This window comes from Equus quagga, unplaced genomic scaffold (assembly GCF_021613505.1).
Source record: "Equus quagga isolate Etosha38 unplaced genomic scaffold, UCLA_HA_Equagga_1.0 252_RagTag, whole genome shotgun sequence".
NCBI classification, from domain to species: Eukaryota; Metazoa; Chordata; class Mammalia; order Perissodactyla; family Equidae; genus Equus; species Equus quagga.
In genome coordinates this window covers 1053650-1069647 of record NW_025799860.1, presented here as the reverse complement: position 1 = coordinate 1069647, position 15998 = coordinate 1053650, and the positions used below count along the sequence as shown (strand labels likewise).

General features: G+C 48.2%; 1 protein-coding gene and 1 long non-coding RNA gene across 5 annotated transcripts in view; one reads left to right on the top strand and one right to left on the bottom strand.

The window, feature by feature from the left end:
• LOC124233828 (alpha-1,6-mannosylglycoprotein 6-beta-N-acetylglucosaminyltransferase A) overlaps nt 1–15560 on the bottom strand; it is a 323186-nt gene extending 307626 nt beyond the window's left edge. For all 4 annotated transcript variants that reach the window (XM_046651070.1, XM_046651069.1, XM_046651068.1 and 1 more), the window contains exon 1: nt 15336–15560. The gene's annotated coding sequence lies outside the window, so the exon portion shown is untranslated. The remainder of the gene's footprint in view (nt 1–15335) is intronic.
• Nucleotides 670–5239, top strand: LOC124233829 (uncharacterized). Its single transcript, XR_006887151.1, has 3 exons — nt 670–799; nt 1368–1646; nt 4994–5239. It is a non-coding gene; the product is annotated as an uncharacterized LOC124233829 (long non-coding RNA).
• Nucleotides 15561–15998: the final 438 nt, after the last annotated feature.

The following is a 15998-nucleotide window of genomic DNA, read 5'->3' as shown; positions in this document are numbered from 1 at the left end:
CTCATTATTATTTAATATGGTCATCCAAGGTATTAACATTGAATGTATGAAGATCCCGCCCGTGCTCAACTTTTAAAGAATCAGAAAGGAATGTTCAGCACTTTCATGCTCTAAATATAGACTTAGAAGCTGTGAGAGGAAAAAGACAGACATGGCAGCACAACAATGACTTGGTGTCTGGAGGCCGGCAAGAACAGTAGGCTATTCTGTGGAAAAGTCATTTCCTATCAATAGAAGTTTCCAGAAACAGAAAAAGGCTGATGCTATTCCCAGAAATCCAGGTATAGCCACAGCACCGCACCCTCTAGGCTGGAATTACTGGGTGGCAAGGTAGCAGCCAGGATGAAGTGCACACCGATGGAGCTGTCTACCTCCATCTCAAACCCTAATTTCTGGGAAACGCCCTCTCCCCCCACAAGTCATATGGTAACAGAAAACACCCCTGGCAGCCGTTTGTGCAATAGATTTCTTGGGCAATGGGGTACTTGCTTAGAGTTGCGTTGTGATTATGTAACTTTGAAGCATACGAAGAGGAAAATGAAAGTTGGTCTGTATAGACGGAATTTTCCTGCAGAACTTTTCTGGTTTTTCTCCACTTGAAAACCTGAAGAAGAATCGCACTTCAGATAATCAGGACATTTTAGCTTTAAAGGCATCCTGTACCTAGTACTGATCAATACAGCTTTGCCGGAGGAATGTTCTGACAAACTTGCCTCCTCATGTATGATAAAAGAATGAGCCAGAGTCAATCAAGCTCAAGTCTTTGACCAGGTCTAAGAGAAAAATAAACCAATTGAAGGTAAGCCCACACTCCCTCCATATCCATATCTGGCAGTCTTGGGGAAATGCCAAGTCAGGAGGAGCTCAACTCCCAATGAACACAAGAGACAGGCAGCAGTGGAGGGTATTAGCATCCAAAACCTCCCCCAATTCTCCCCCATCATTTCTGGACCCCTTGGCAGACTGGTGAGGCCAACAGACCCCTTCTCTGGATTTTTTCAATGCATATAATGAAATACATAAGATTACACAGGAAGTCAATTATATGGTTACCAAAATATTTTTAAAATTGTGATATAATAATACATAAGCTTGTTTGCTAATGCATTAAATAATACTATCTAGCAGGAGGTGTAATATTTGAATTTGAAATATCGCTTAATTTCAAGTCATAAAGAGTATTGCTACTTCAAGATATCTGTTAGCCATCTATAACTGTGGTATGAAAGTATCAGATTTCCATTGGTGACAAAGTCACAGACAATGCTAATATTACTGTGATTTGTGTGCAACCTTCAAAAGTTAAGGAATTGCTCAATGTTGGTGAGACATTAGTGAAAATCAAGGTGTAATATTTTCCCATGCAGCTCACAGATCCCCCCGAAGCCCTGCAAAGCGGTCTGCAGTAGTTCAGATGAAGCTCAAGTGATAATCTGACTTCATCCCCTCCCTACTCCTAAGGCTTTTCCAGAATGATGAGGAGACCCACAGCGGAGCCATGAAGCAGCAGAGGCTATGAACCACATATATGGGAGGATGGAGGGTCTGCACTATGGAGAGTCCACCACCTATTGAGAAGAGCAGTATGGAGCCAACATCTCTAGTCCCTTTTTCTCAATCAGCTACACCCAATGCATGGGCCACAGGTTATTATCTTTTAAATAGTTGCTGTTAAAAGGGTTTAATTCAGCTGAATCATTAGGCTGGGGGGCAGAAAAAATTACTTTACAAATCGCTTCCCCTAGCGCTGTGTTCTAAACTCTATCAGCCCCAAAGCCTCCAGCTTATAGCAACTTCTAATACTCCTTTACTATCTGAAATCAAATTCTTAGATAACCTTCCTAAACTTAATTTCAAATACACATATTTATTGCCGTAAGAGCAATAGAAATGAGAAGAAAAGGAAAATAATCTATACAAAACTAACGTGTATTTCAATATCCAATTAGTTGGGCAAGACCAATCTAGAAGGCATAACGGGGTCATGAGATGCTTATATTTTAATGTAAAATCAAAAAATGGGTCAGCTACAAATGTGGAGTGACACAAGTGACGTGCTGATGCCATGGGTGGGGCGATTTTCCAAAATGGCAAACACCTCTTGGTAAATTTCCCAGCAAAACAAAGCACAATCTTTCTTTATCGACTGGGAAACTCAATCCTTACTCAAAACATGCAAAATATTCTTTGGTTACATGTAAGTTAGGTCTCTAGGCTTAGGTAATAAACATGTTTTGTCATCCATGATCGTCACAGTGGGACACAGGATATATTTTGGGGTGTAAGACTGTTCTACCCACTGCAGATGGTCAGCATCCCCAGTTCTCAGCCAATAAAAGCTAGTAGCACCCCTCAATCAGTGACAACCAAAGTCCCCCCCCCCGGATTTCTAAAAGGCCCCCAAAAGGCTCCCCGGAGCTAGCCAAAATCCACATTGTAGCTCCCATGCTCTGCTCAGCTGTGGGCGAGTTCAAGCTGGGCCACTGAGGGGATACTCCCCAGGAAACTGGAGTTTTCTTTACAAAAGAAACATCAGTCTCGCTGGGTGGCTTACCCAGCAACAAGTGCCCTCACCCAGAGTTCTGCCCTTGCGACACGAAAAACAGAACAAGGCAGAGAGGAGAATTAAGCAGCCAGGCAGATGGAGGCAGAGAGGAAGTAAAGGGGGTTCCTGGGGTCACGCAGCTCCTGCCTCCTGCTCCCGTAGCCCTAATGTGAATTCTCCACTTTCGTTGAAAGGAGCTCCAGCAGGTTTCTGTTGCTGACACCCAGAAGAGTCCTTATTAATTACTGGAGTCCAAGCACCTGCAGAGATGGCCACCCACCTGAACTAAGGGGGCAGCTAACATCAAAAATGCTCAGGAGAACCTATTCTAACGTCAAAGAACACACCTTATTTGGAGGACATTTCTCAGACTTGACTAAATTCTTCAAGCTGTAGTTAAAGCTCATTTATTTTGATTCTGTTCTCACTGTCAATAAATAAATAGGCCAGTGACCATTCTTCACCTGGCATTTCATATTTTAGAAAGACATACCCAGATCATTCTGAAGCCTTTTCTGCCCCAGATCCTTCTCATCAAACTCACTGGCCACACCATATAAATAACAATGTTGTCCTTCCTTGACAGACTTGGCAAATTGAGGCATCACAGAAACTTAGCCTTTAAGGGCCCAATTAGGTCCGAGTGGAATAAAATGTTTTTTCCAACGTCTTTCCAACCCCAATAGTCCACGACTTAATGTCTCTAAATTGTATTATGCTCAGAAATAATTCCACCCTAACTCAGAAATGTGGCAATAAGGACCAGTTGCCAGAAAGGTGTTCTAAAACAAGCCAAGATCACTGTTTCTCCACCTCTTCCAGAAATGGGCTCCATTATATCACAGAAAAGGCACTGCTGGAATCTAATGAATACGTAACTAGCACTTGAATGGAATTTGTGTCCATTTTAATTCCAGCTGGTTTCCATAAGAAAGCCTCATTTAAATTAGAAAAAGGGGTGGGGAGGACATAATACTACTTATGATGAAACATTTTAGAAATGTTTGAGAAGGTTCCTATATAAGCCAATCAAGTATAATGTTAAATAGCAAAAACAACGGTTGAATCGAAACAAAAAAGAGAGTTTGAGTGCGACACAGGAAAAGGGTCAATTTTCACATCTGCCAGATTTGTTTAGTGTAATTTCCAGAAGAGATTCAGGAGAGTTATGAGTCACCTGAATGGTGTCTTCTAAACTGAGGGTTGAACCTAACTAATAGGTTATGAAGTCAGTTCAGTGCAAGGGTAGGAAAACTTTTTCCTTAAGAGCCAGAGAGTAATTACTTGAGGTTCTCAGGCCAGATAACCTCTATCACAACTACTCAACTCTGGCACTGTAACATGAAAGCAGCCACAAGCAATACACGAACAAATGGGAGTAGCTGTGTTCTAATAAAACTTTATTTACAAAAATGGGCAGCAGCCCAGAGTGCTGACTCCTGACCAGCATGTTCTAAGTAAATGAAATAGAATAGTACAGAAAACATCAGAGGACACCAGAAGGAGAAGGGTGGGTACAGTTTCGTGAAACTTTCTTGCTGTTATATCTATGCATATTTGAGTTTTGAGTCAATATGTATTTCTTGTTGTAGGTGTGGGTCAAAAGCCACCATATTGGAAATAAAAAGTAGTTTGAGAAAGGAAAATAAGTCTGCTTCTGACTGAAACCAAAAAGAATTTACAGGATTTTTCATCTTAAAAAAGGGAAGGAAAAGGGTAGATATAATGCACAAGTTCTTGAGCCTAAAGGATAATCTTAAAAGAATATTAATTAGTCAAAAGTAGTCCAAAATGACCTTCAAAAAACACTAAAAGTACCTCTTATGCTATTCAAATATCTGATATGAGCTGTGTATCAGTTCGCAATTGCTGTATAACAAACACCCCTAGAACTCAGTGCCTTAACACACCAATCATCAATTATTTCCACAACTCTATAGGTCAGCTGGGTGGTTCTGGTTATCTGGGACAGGCTTAACTGATCTTGATAAGACATGCTCAGGAGACTTCAAGCGGCTGACAGGTCCGTTGGGGGCTGGCTGGTCTAGTTGTGTCAAGCCTCATGCCCATACGTCTCTCAGACCTCTCCATTAGGCTAGCCTGGGCATGTTCTCATGGTGGTGGCAGGGGTCTGAGAGAGGAAGCTCAGCTGTGCAAAATGCAATCACAAACATGCAGGCACTGTTTACATAGCATTTGCTAAGATCCCATGGGCCAAAGCAAGTCTCATGGCCAATCCCAGTGGTGGGGGTGGGGAAGGTGGGGGACTACAAAGTTACAAGGAGTGTGGATACAGGGAGGCCATTAATCAGGGCCATTAGTGCCATCAATCTTCCACAGGCAGTATTTACTCTTTATCATCACCTTGGCAGAAGCAGAGAGATCTGACATTATTTTAGATTTTCCATTTACCATGTCTCGTTTTGTTTTTCCATTATCACTTCTCAGGCAGAACAGCAGAGTGAAAAGAACACAGGCTTTGGAATCAATGAGACCCAGTTTTGTACCCCGGCTCTGCCACTTCTGGCTGTATGACACCGGACGAGTTTCCTTCGTACCTCAGTTTCCTCATATTATAGTAGCACTGCTGACAACTCATAAACCACAACACTGTAAACGTTTGCAGCTCAATGTCTGGCCATAGCAGAATTCAAACATTACGAACATACTCGTGTGTTTTGCAAACAGTTGATCAGAATATATTCAAAAAGAGGAGGAACAAAGAAATGGGCAAATTTCCGGTGACAGCAAAGTTCCTTGACAGAAAGGAACATTTCTTTATACAAAGAGTAAAAAAATCATTTCCTTTCAAAGAGTTTTGAGGACTAATGTAGGCAGAAAAATGGCCCCCAAAGATCTTCACATCCTAATCTTTGGAACCTGTGATGATGTTACCTTACAGGACAGACGCGATTAAGTTAAAGACCTTGAGATGAGGAGATTATCCTGGATTATCCGGGAGGGCCCAATCTAATCACTCAGATCCTTAAAATCAGAGAACCTTTCGCAGCTGTGGTCAGAGAGCCGGCCTGATGACAAAGGGGCAGGACGAAGCTCAGTGTTGCCGGTTTTGAAGTTGGAGGAAAAGGGCATAAGCCTATGAATGTGGGTGGCTTCTAGAAGCTGGAAAAAGCAAAGATTTTCCCTTAGAGCTTCCGGACGGAATGGACAACTTGATCTTAGCCAACAAGACTCCTGGTGAACCTCTGACCTACAGAATTATAAGAGAACATATCTGCATTGCTTTAAGCCACAAAGTCTGTGGGTTGTTAACAGCAGTAATAAAAGGACGGCATAATTTTGTAATCTTTATGCTAAAGACTGACAATGAAGAAATAGAAAAGTCTCTCTTGAAGCCAGTGGACCGGAAGCAAGGAACTCTAGAACACAGAGAACATTAATGAGTCATGGCATCAAAAATGGAAAGCTTTTGGGGCTGGCCCCGTGGCCGAGTGGTTAAGTTTGCGCGCTCCGCTGCAGGCGGCCCAGTGTTTCGTTGGTTCAAATCCTGGGCGCGGACATGGCCCTGCTCATCAAACCACGCTAAGGCAGCGTCCCACATGCCACAACTAGAAGGACCCACAACGAAGAATATACAACTATGTACCGGAGGGCTTTGGGGAGAAAAAGGGAAAAAATAAAATCTTTAAAAAAAAAATGGAAAGCTTTTGGAAAGCTTTATCTAATTCTGTTATAGGGGCAATTAGAGAAAAGGCAATATGATAGAATAAGCAACTCATTATCGTGGAAAACATTTTACTGCAGTCTTTAGGAAAGTACAATAAAATCATTACCCAATACTATCCCCAAGAAGTTCCCAAGTTATAGCTCCAACAAGCACGTACTGGGGGAAAAGCCATATTAACAAATCCTTCCACAGAAATTTTCTAAAGACTGCATTTAACTGACGGCTCCTCCAGATCTGCGGCTCCAACTCTGACCACCTCCACTTCTTTTCATAGATAATATGACAATAAGGTAATAAGCCCTAGCGGTGTGTGGACATGTGTACACACACCCACTCTCACACACACAGTCCCCATTTGTTGGACTTCACGAACCTAAAAATTATGCTGCCTGTGGGAGAGAAAAATGTCTACAAAAGGTCCACTGATTGATTTTTAAAACAGAACTCTCAGCAGGCACGACAACCAAATAGGACCTCAAAATTAGGAACACACCTAAGAATATTCTTAAGGACAGATTAAAGAAACTAGAGTAGATGAATGTGCTGAACTCAGCCAAGAAGGCCACTAGCAGAATCTCACAGAGGTAGGAGAAGATAAGAGATGCCTCATTTGACAGATGAACAACCAGAATCAGAGAGCACTGAACTGACCTGTGTGGGGACCTGGAATTGGCCACCCCAAGATATGTCTCTTTGGCATCAGGATTATTTGAGGCTGATTGCTTTTGATAAACTGGGACAGGGAAGGAGGCTCTGAGGAATGGAACTTGCCCTTTGTTAGGACACGTTTACATTTGTAAGGTAAATCTCTATCTGTGAAATTTGCCTCCCTCTCTGTACCAGGAAGAAGAAAGGAGATGACCTTCTCTCTAAAAACTCTTAATCAATACCAAAGGCAAGGACTTAAAATCTGCATTTTACTGTGCTAGTCTGGTAACCTCCTGTAACGAACTTCCCTCCCCCTCCCAACGCTGGCATTTCTTAAGGATTAAGCATCTTTCCTTAGGCTAGGAACTGATTGCTGAGCTCACCTGTGACCGCCCAGCTCCAGACATAGACTTGCCTCCTGCTACGCCCACCGAGATAGCAGACCATTACCTGCTGTGTCCATCAAGCACTGTGCCAACAGGGCAATCTTGTGACTATTGTGGGAGGGACGTTTCAGTCACATGTGAAACACCCCGTTTGGGGGTATATAACCACTGTGTGTACCCCACTTCTTCGGTGCCCTTTCTTCCTTCGGGAAGAAAGGCCCCGGGCCATGGTTCCTCATAAAGCTTTGTTTAATTTTCTCTTGCTATTCTGTCTCATGTGAATTTAATTCGCTCTCCGGCCAGACGAACCCCCATTTGGGAAGAGGAAATGTCTTCCTACCCTACACCTGCATGAAGACCGCCAGCCAACTTCAGAGAGGCCTCGTCTACCAGTCAGTTCACCCACGATGCCACACTGCCCAGAGGATCATGTGACTCCGGCGTCAGGCTCTGTGTAAGGCAATGGAGCTTCTAGTCCTGCCTACGAGACCTCTATACTCCTTTCTAAGAAACCCTTGGGGCCAGATGGATGTTTTTATAACCAACATGGGAAAAAACTTTTCCCCTCCAAAGCTCAATGGACATCAGAAGAGGTAATAAGGAATGGTGAACCTATGGAAGAAAGTTAACATTTACCCGAGAGAATCACATTTATGTACACCCAAAAGATTACCCACATATCAATGCTGCCTTTACATCTAGCAAAGATAACGTTAGAAATCGCATGAGGAGAAGAAGGGGAAATGTACCATTCTGAGTGACTGGAGCCAAGAACTTTGTTAAAGAGGGAAGGCAGTCCCGATGGACAGGCGGGCTTGAGGTTGTGTTTGCAGAGGTCTCACATAAGACTGGGGACTCCTCGTCTGATAAACGTGACTGGTGGAGCAGAGGAAGAAAAAAGCACCCCTTCCCCTCTAAATCCCCACTTACCGCTGCCTCTAACCCTGGTGGCTCTGAAAAATTACAAGAGACACGTGAGGGACGTATACCAAACAGAAATACTAAGCAAAGTCCTGAAGGAAAACAGGCAGATCCTACTTAGCATGAGGCACAGACAGTGCTTTCCTAAACACGAGGCAGGAGAGAAAGAACTGGTCATACAGAAAACTCATCAGCATGAACACTAGTAAATAAAAGAAATTGGAGTTGGAAATAACAGATGGTTAAAAGAAAAGCAGCTGCAAGGAGACTGCTATCAAACTCCCTCTTCTTTCAACTTTGTTGTTTCACGGTGAAGCTGCAATGAAGGTATGTAAACAGAATTCCACCCAGCTCATGGCAGTGTAAATACTCAGCCACCTTCCCCAGGGCGCTCTGCCACGGAACCACGGAACTCCATGAGCCTGGTCATCCTCTGCTCTTGGAATCTCAATTTCCTAGGGGAAAAAACACCTTCACTAGGGGAAGCAGGTTATTCCTAGGCCGAGAAGTAAGGACTATGGCTTTTTATTTCTAAACATACAAAAATAAACATCCCAAGAGATAGTGATAATCAAGGGTCTGCTCTTCTTAGGTAAGCATTTCAGCTACCTACTAAAGAGTCTACCAGCAAAGGCAAAAACAACGTGAGCTTTTCCTCAATCTTTTTTTAAATATTTTAATTTTTTTGCAAGGAAAGAGTCGACCTGAGCTAACATCTGTTGCCAATCTTCCCTTTTTTTTTTTTCTCCCCAAAGCCCCCAGGGCATGGTTGTATATCCTAGCCGTAAGTTCTTCTAGCTCTTGTATGTGAACCACTGCCCCTGCATGGCTACTGACAGACGAGTGGTGTGGTTCCGCGACCAGGAACCAAACCCAAGGCGCAGAAGTGATGAGAGTGCCAACCTCTAACCACTAGAGCAGCAGGGCTGGCCCTCTTTTTTTAATTCAATACGGGAATTTTATTTCTTTATTCTACACCTCCTTAGCCACGCTTATGGGATTATACAACATTAGGACTGAAGAGAACTTTGGCACTCATTCAATCCTTTCTTACATTTCAACAGAAGAACTGAGGCCCAACGTGTCAGATGGGCTGAATTAAGATGCTCTTCACTTGCATATTGCTTTATGACTGCAGTGAACTCTTCTGTGCGGGCCCTGACTGGGCCTCGACTTTAAACTCCTTGAGCAGTGAGGGACTATTTATTAACCAGAAATGTCTAGATTCAGGAGCAGGTGAGAGCCCTGATGTGTCTGATGCAATCCTGGTCATATGTAAGGAATAAAATGAAAGGAAATGGTGCTTGTCGTTATGCACAGAGGGGAAATTCCACAAAGTCTGATGATCCCAGTGGTCAGGAGAGCATTTTACAGGGCCTCGGCAATCTTTCTAGGATTCCACAGACACCGTGGGAATGTGCTCACCAGCCCTTTACTGGAACTGTTACGAAACAGCCCTGACGGCTCTGCCAGGTTACCCCTTGCTCACTCCATGCACCCAAAGAGTAGAAATCAATGCTAAGAGGGGCCAGGAGCCCTAAGACACGGAAACAGACAGACAGACAGAGAGAGAATTCAAGAGTGAAATGTAAAATCCATCCTAGACTATATATATATTTTTTTTTTTGAGAAAGATTAGCCCTGAGTTAACTGCTGTCAATCCTCCTGTTTCTGCTGAGGAAGACGCCTTGAGCTAACATCCGTGCCCATCTTCCTCTACTTTATATGTGGGACGCCTACCACAGCACAGCTTGACAAGCAGTGCCATGTCCACACCCGGGATCCGAAACAGTGAACCCTGGGCCGCTGAAGTGGAACGTGCACACTTAACTGCTGCGCCACCAGCTGGCCCCCCAGACTGTATTCTTAAGATGTCAAGCTTAAAAGGTGACATGAGAAAGGAACTAGCTCACTTAAAGGCAAGTAAGTTGCTTAGATTCTCCTATATGGGGATGGTGAAGGGACCTGGACACACCCACTTGCTCCCCACTGGATTCCAAGCTGAAATTGGGTGTGAGGCCACAGGGGGTGCTAGGAGTGGGAGGGACAGATGCCAAATGACCGTCACATTCTCTTCCCAGATCACTTCTAAAACAAAGCAGGCACACATCTGTTACCAGTTGTTATCAATTGTTCCTGTGGGACCAAGGATCAGAACTGAGGCCCAGCTTTGTCACGGCTGCCTGCTGCTGAGACTTCTAGCAAGTCCTTCAACCTCTCTGTACCTCCATGACCTCAGAGAGAAAGAGAAGGGATCTGGAAGGATCTCTCTGAGGTCCCTTCCAACCCCTGAGTGTCTATGACTCCCCTTGGCCATGGTTGGAAAGAAGGTGCTAGCTAGTACAGGCTGAGCTTGCTAGCCTTAATGACTAAGCACAGTCAATCTAACATGGGCTCTGGACCAAGACCACCTGGGTCCGAATCCTCGCCCTGCCACTTGCTAGCTGTGCGTGACCTGGGCCAGGTTGACAACCCCACAGTGTCTCAGTTTCCCTATGTATAACTGGGAATGACAATGTCATCAACCTCAGTGTTGTAGTGAGGAGTAAATGAAATACAAAAGCCGCATTTGCAATCATGTCAATTACAGAAGATTAACTTTTTCATCACCATCACTCCTATTTTCTTGCACACCCATTCTTGACATTTCTACACCAAGACATACCACCTCTATGCTGATCACCAATACAACCTACTCCCATACACGGACTGAGACATGAGAGAGATCCACAACGATTACAGTGAAAGACTGCTCTGTGTAGGATACTTATAAAAAGCATCTTACCAGCATGACAGGACTTACAAGCCGTCTGCTCAGAACTACAACACTAAGGAGTGGAGCTTAGATAGGAGTGGGTGGGCGGCATACATTCCCTCAAGGGCCAGCCATGAAAATCACAGAGAGACACAAAAAAGTGAGGCTGTTATCATTCTAGAAATAACCTTAAAGTGCTGAGTTTTTTGTTTTTTTTTTTAAGGAAAATCAATTGCAAACACCAGCAACTAACTCACAAGGAACCTAGTACTTGGATACACCTCACTCCTGAGTTCACGGGCCACAGAGTGGAGGAATACTCCTCAGCCAGCCTAGATAACTGCCCCAGCTGAGGGCCAAGGTCCAGAAGCATTAACACAGGCATGACAGTGGGGGTGCCAGTTGCCAGGAAGAACTGCTCCTGCCAAACCCAGCCTCAATAGCTTACCTCCTTGCCCGTGCAGATTTTTGAGTCCAGACAAAGGGCCCCGACAGGAGGGCTCCTCTTCTCTTTCCAGAAGGTTATGTGTTCAGGCAAGAGAGCTGTGAGATCGTGAAGAAATAAAGCAATTTCTCCAACCTCTCTCATGCACACATACAACCTTCCAGATGTGACAAAGTAGGGGAAGGATGCATTTAATTGTAGCAATGAAAAAACAGATAAATAAATAAAAGAATGAGCAAACCCAGCCCAAGTCCCAACTCTTCCAGCTGAGAACATGGTTACAGTCCTAAGGCTCCTGGGACCCACCTTGGCAGCCTTCCAAGACCTATTAGTTTGCATTAACACAGTCAAAGAGAAGGTCAGAGAAATTAAAAGTGAGAAGGTAATTTTGAAGGAGGACATCTTTATCCCCAGTGCCAGCACAGTGCATGGCTCTTGGTGGCTGCTCAACACTCGAGGAGTACACATACCTGCAGCAGGCACAGAGGTCACGACTGTGCTCGAATTTTTGATGTTGACACAGCAGGCAAGATAGAAGAGGGACATGGCTTAGATCAGAAATTAAGAAGACTAGGTTGGGAGATCTTCACCCAATTTCCAACAGAAATGAAAAAGGATAGCCATCTTCTGGCCATCAAGGGTGAATCTCTACTTCAAAGCAGTTATGAACTTGAAAGGCAACCTAGTGAAACGTGCACTGACAAGCACCAAATTTATTTCTGACCCCAAACTCTCAACTGTCACCGATGTGGCACTCTGCCCCAATTATAAAATTATTTCCTCTCCTTTTTTAAAGCATCTGGATTCAGGAACACATCCACCTTCCTCCAGCCAAAACTACCTGTTAACTGTTCACCTGACACCGGGACCCCTTCCCCAAACTTTCACATGCACCATAACAAACCCCCAGGGACAACAAGGCTGCTGACAGCACATGCTCTCCTGACACCACTATAGTAACATCAACACAGAATGCCACCCCCAAATGCCACCCACCCTCTGAGAGCCAGGAGGCCAAGACACACAAGGAGGAGGGAATAAATGAGCCTCACTTATTTTACTTTAAGCCTCTTTCAGAAGGAGCAGAGCAACCACCTGCCTGGAAGACAAGAGAGCGTGTAAGGATGTGAACTCTCCAACCCAAGTCTTACTGATGACTGTTCTTTGCAGTTTTCTAGACGTCTCTGCAGGAGACACTGGTCAACTGCCTGTCTCCTGCCAAAATCAATCTGACAGTGACTCTGCAGTGACTTACATCCCGAGCCATGTGGAGCATTAGGAAAAGTCATGTCAAGCGTCCGAGTGACATCTAAAACAGATCCTGAGGAGCCACACTTCTCAGGGAAGGAGCTGAAGGCCTCCCCCTCGGCTGGAGTCACAGGGGGACTCTGGCATTTGGATGCTTTTGGAGGCCAGCTGGGCAGAAGGCTGGCTGGTTATTTTTAAACAGAAAACTGAACGGGAAGGGAGAAAATCTGAATTCCTATGATCTCCAGAGGTCCCTTGCAGCTCCAAGATGCCACCAAAGAACACTGCATATGCACATGCTCCCTGATAAAAACGTATCTGGATGTGTGAATATATATATACACAAGTACTGTATTCACACTTCCAAACACAAAGCACTTGAAATGCGCACTGCTGAGGAGATTCAAAAGCCCAAGAGCTGCTTTGCAGCAGCGGCTGGAACACAGATGCCACTGGCAGATGTGGGCAGAGCCCCCAGCCCTCCTGCCACTGCAGTCCGCCTTAAAACCCACTGGCAGCTGCTTGTGTGGAGGTGAACCCTGCAAAGGCCCAAAACAGGTCTGAAGACTCCTTTCTCCCAGGGACTCCAGTCACAAGTGTCCCAGACTGGAAAGGCAGGCTGGAACAAAGGAGGAGACGAAAGGAAAAGCGCAAATCTTTCATCCAGGCACCCAGCTCTGCCAAAGTCAGGAATCAGGCAGAGCAGCTCCCTTCTTCTCTCCTCCCAGCCCCTAAAAGGTACAAGAAGGTCACACTCTTCCCCCTCCTCCATCACCTTGTTTGTCAGGGCCTCTCCACTTCAGGCATAAACATCAAGTTGGTAAATGGAGAAAACTAAAAAGGCCTCTAGAAAGGGGAGCTTTGCTCTAATCCTAACAGAGCCAAACAAATTTGAGAGTGCCTATCTCAGCCCCGAACAATAACACCAAAAAGAATTTGTAGGAAAGAAGGCGAGGTGAGTGGTGAAAAGCCACTAATCGAGACAAATGTCTGACAGTTTGCCCATCCTGAAAAACTGTTTTGTGACCTTGCTGAGTCAGAAACAAGGAAATTCTAATCCTGCCTCAAGACTCAGGATGCGGGTGACACAGCAGCTAATATACACTGAGGAGCTTCTCTGGGAGTAAAAACCAACCAAGTCGCTCAGGTCCTGACAATGAACCGGGGCAGGCAGCACCAGCGTCGCGCTCGCCTCTCTTTAGAATGAGACCCTTCCTCTCAACACTTGGATCCGAGCGTGTTTACAGGTGCACTGTTGCCATCCCACCCGAACCCCACAAAAACCTCAGCTTTCCCCTCCCCAACTTCGCAGCCCCATAAGTGCCCAACCTTCCCTAACTGGGCCGCCAAAGCTAGGTGCAGACAGTGCCCTCCGCCCTGGGCCGGGCCTGGCAGTCAGTGCCAGGGAGTACCGGGCCCTAGACCTCGACTCGGGCATCTCTGAAAACCATATGCATCGCCTGGTTCCCGCAGCCCCCCAGGCGCCGAGCGCCCTGTTGGCGCTCTAAACGCGGGTGGACAATGCAAGCGCCACCTCTTTCCTCTTCCGCGCGGTAGCTATGAAACCGCGGCTTTGTGTGTGTGACAGCGAGCGTATGAGCTAACGTCCCCGGGCTCACACACCCCCTTCCACCCAGTCCGGGAATCGGGTCCGTGCGCGCGGCGAGCGCGCCGCGAGCGGGTCCACCTGGCAGGGCCGCACCGCCAGGCCTCTGGCCACGCGGCCTCGGACCTGGCCTCGGGGAGCCGGCGATGACATGCACGCCCCCGTTCCCAGCCGCAGGGGTGGCCGCCGAAAGCAGCGCCTGGAGCCGGGCAAAAGCGAGGCAGGGGCCGGGGGCGCGAGAAGGCGACAGGCGCGCGCCCACCCCTCCGACCCCTCGCGCGCCCCGCTGCCGCCAACTTTGCGAGCCGCCGGCCTGGAGGGGGCCGGGAGGGGGCCCGGGAGGGGGCCCGGGAGGCTAGCGACTCGGCAGGAAGTTCCCAGGGCCGCACTGAGCATGCTCTCGGGGAGTGTGTGCGCGGGTGTGGGCTCTGCGCTCCTCGCAGCCTCTCTGGCCAGGCAGCCTTGGGGAGCACTGACGAGACTGCGGCCCGGCGGCGGTCCCCAAGGGGTGGGGGGCACCCTTGGGCTTCCCTGGTCCTCCGGACCAGAGCGCCCGCCCACCGCATCCCTCCTGCCCTGGGGCCCGGGACCAGCCTCCCTTCTGCCGCTCCACTGGCCGGTTGCTGAGCCCGCCCTGCGCGCCCAGGTCCCGGGGACCCCAGCCCGGCCCACCCCGGCAGCGTGACCCCACCAGGCTCTGCCGCGGTCCGAGCGCCCATCTGCCATCCTCGCCCGTTTGCCTCCAGCCCGCGCAACCAAAGCCTCGTCTGGACGGTCCCTTGAAAAGCCCACAAGCCCCCTCCCTACGGGCCCGGGGGGCCTGCAGTCTCCCTGGGGAGAGGCTGCCCCGGGCAGGTGGGCGACTCAAGGCGCGTCCCCGGCTGCACTCCTCGGTCCCGCAGAGCGGCGGCGGCCGGGGCACCCACGCAGTCAGCAGAGGGGCAGCAAGCGGAAGCCCCCGGCCGCGCCGCCCTCGGTGCCGGCTCTCCCCGCCCGCGCCCAGCTCCTCGCGCCCTCTGCGGTCCCCTCTGCGTGCATCTCCCTGCGGGGATGGCGAGCTTCGACGCGATCGTCCCGACCCAGTGGCTCTCACCTCCTTGTTGGGCAGCGGCAGCAGCAGCAGCAACAGCAGCAGCCGGGACCGCCCGCCAGCCGCCGTCCCCGCGGGGCCCAGGGCGGCGGGGAAGGGGTCGCGGCGCCCTGAGCCTGAGGCGCGGCAACCTGGGCTCGAACGCGCCCGGGGCCGCCCGGGGCTGCCGCGGGAGCCGCAGGGCCGCCGCCGAGCGGGCCTCGGCAGGGACGGTCTGCAAACTCCCAGCCCTGGCCGGGCCGCGCGCGGCGCGTTCACACTCGGCCCGGACGCGGCAGAGACGCTCTTTGGGGGTTCAGCCGATCGGCGGGGGAGGTCTGTCCTCAATTTCTTCCAACCCTCTCCTGCCCGACCTCTCCAACTTCACCCCGCTTCTGGGCTCGCGGCTCTCGAAGGAAGGGATCCCAGCCAGGGACGTTCGGCAAACTCCCCGCCCTCCCCGGCGGAGCGCTCCGCCAATTCGGAACGCCCCAGCTTCTCAGGGGCCGTGTGCAAACTCTCAACCCTGACGGAGAGGACTTCTACCGTACCTCTCAATTCCGCACCCCAAAGGGAGAAAGGAGCAAGGGAGACAGTTTGATCGCGGCCATAAATAATATCCTAGCAAGGTCAGGGACAGTGTGCAAACGCTAATATGACAATGCATCCTCCAGGGAGGTGCAGTGC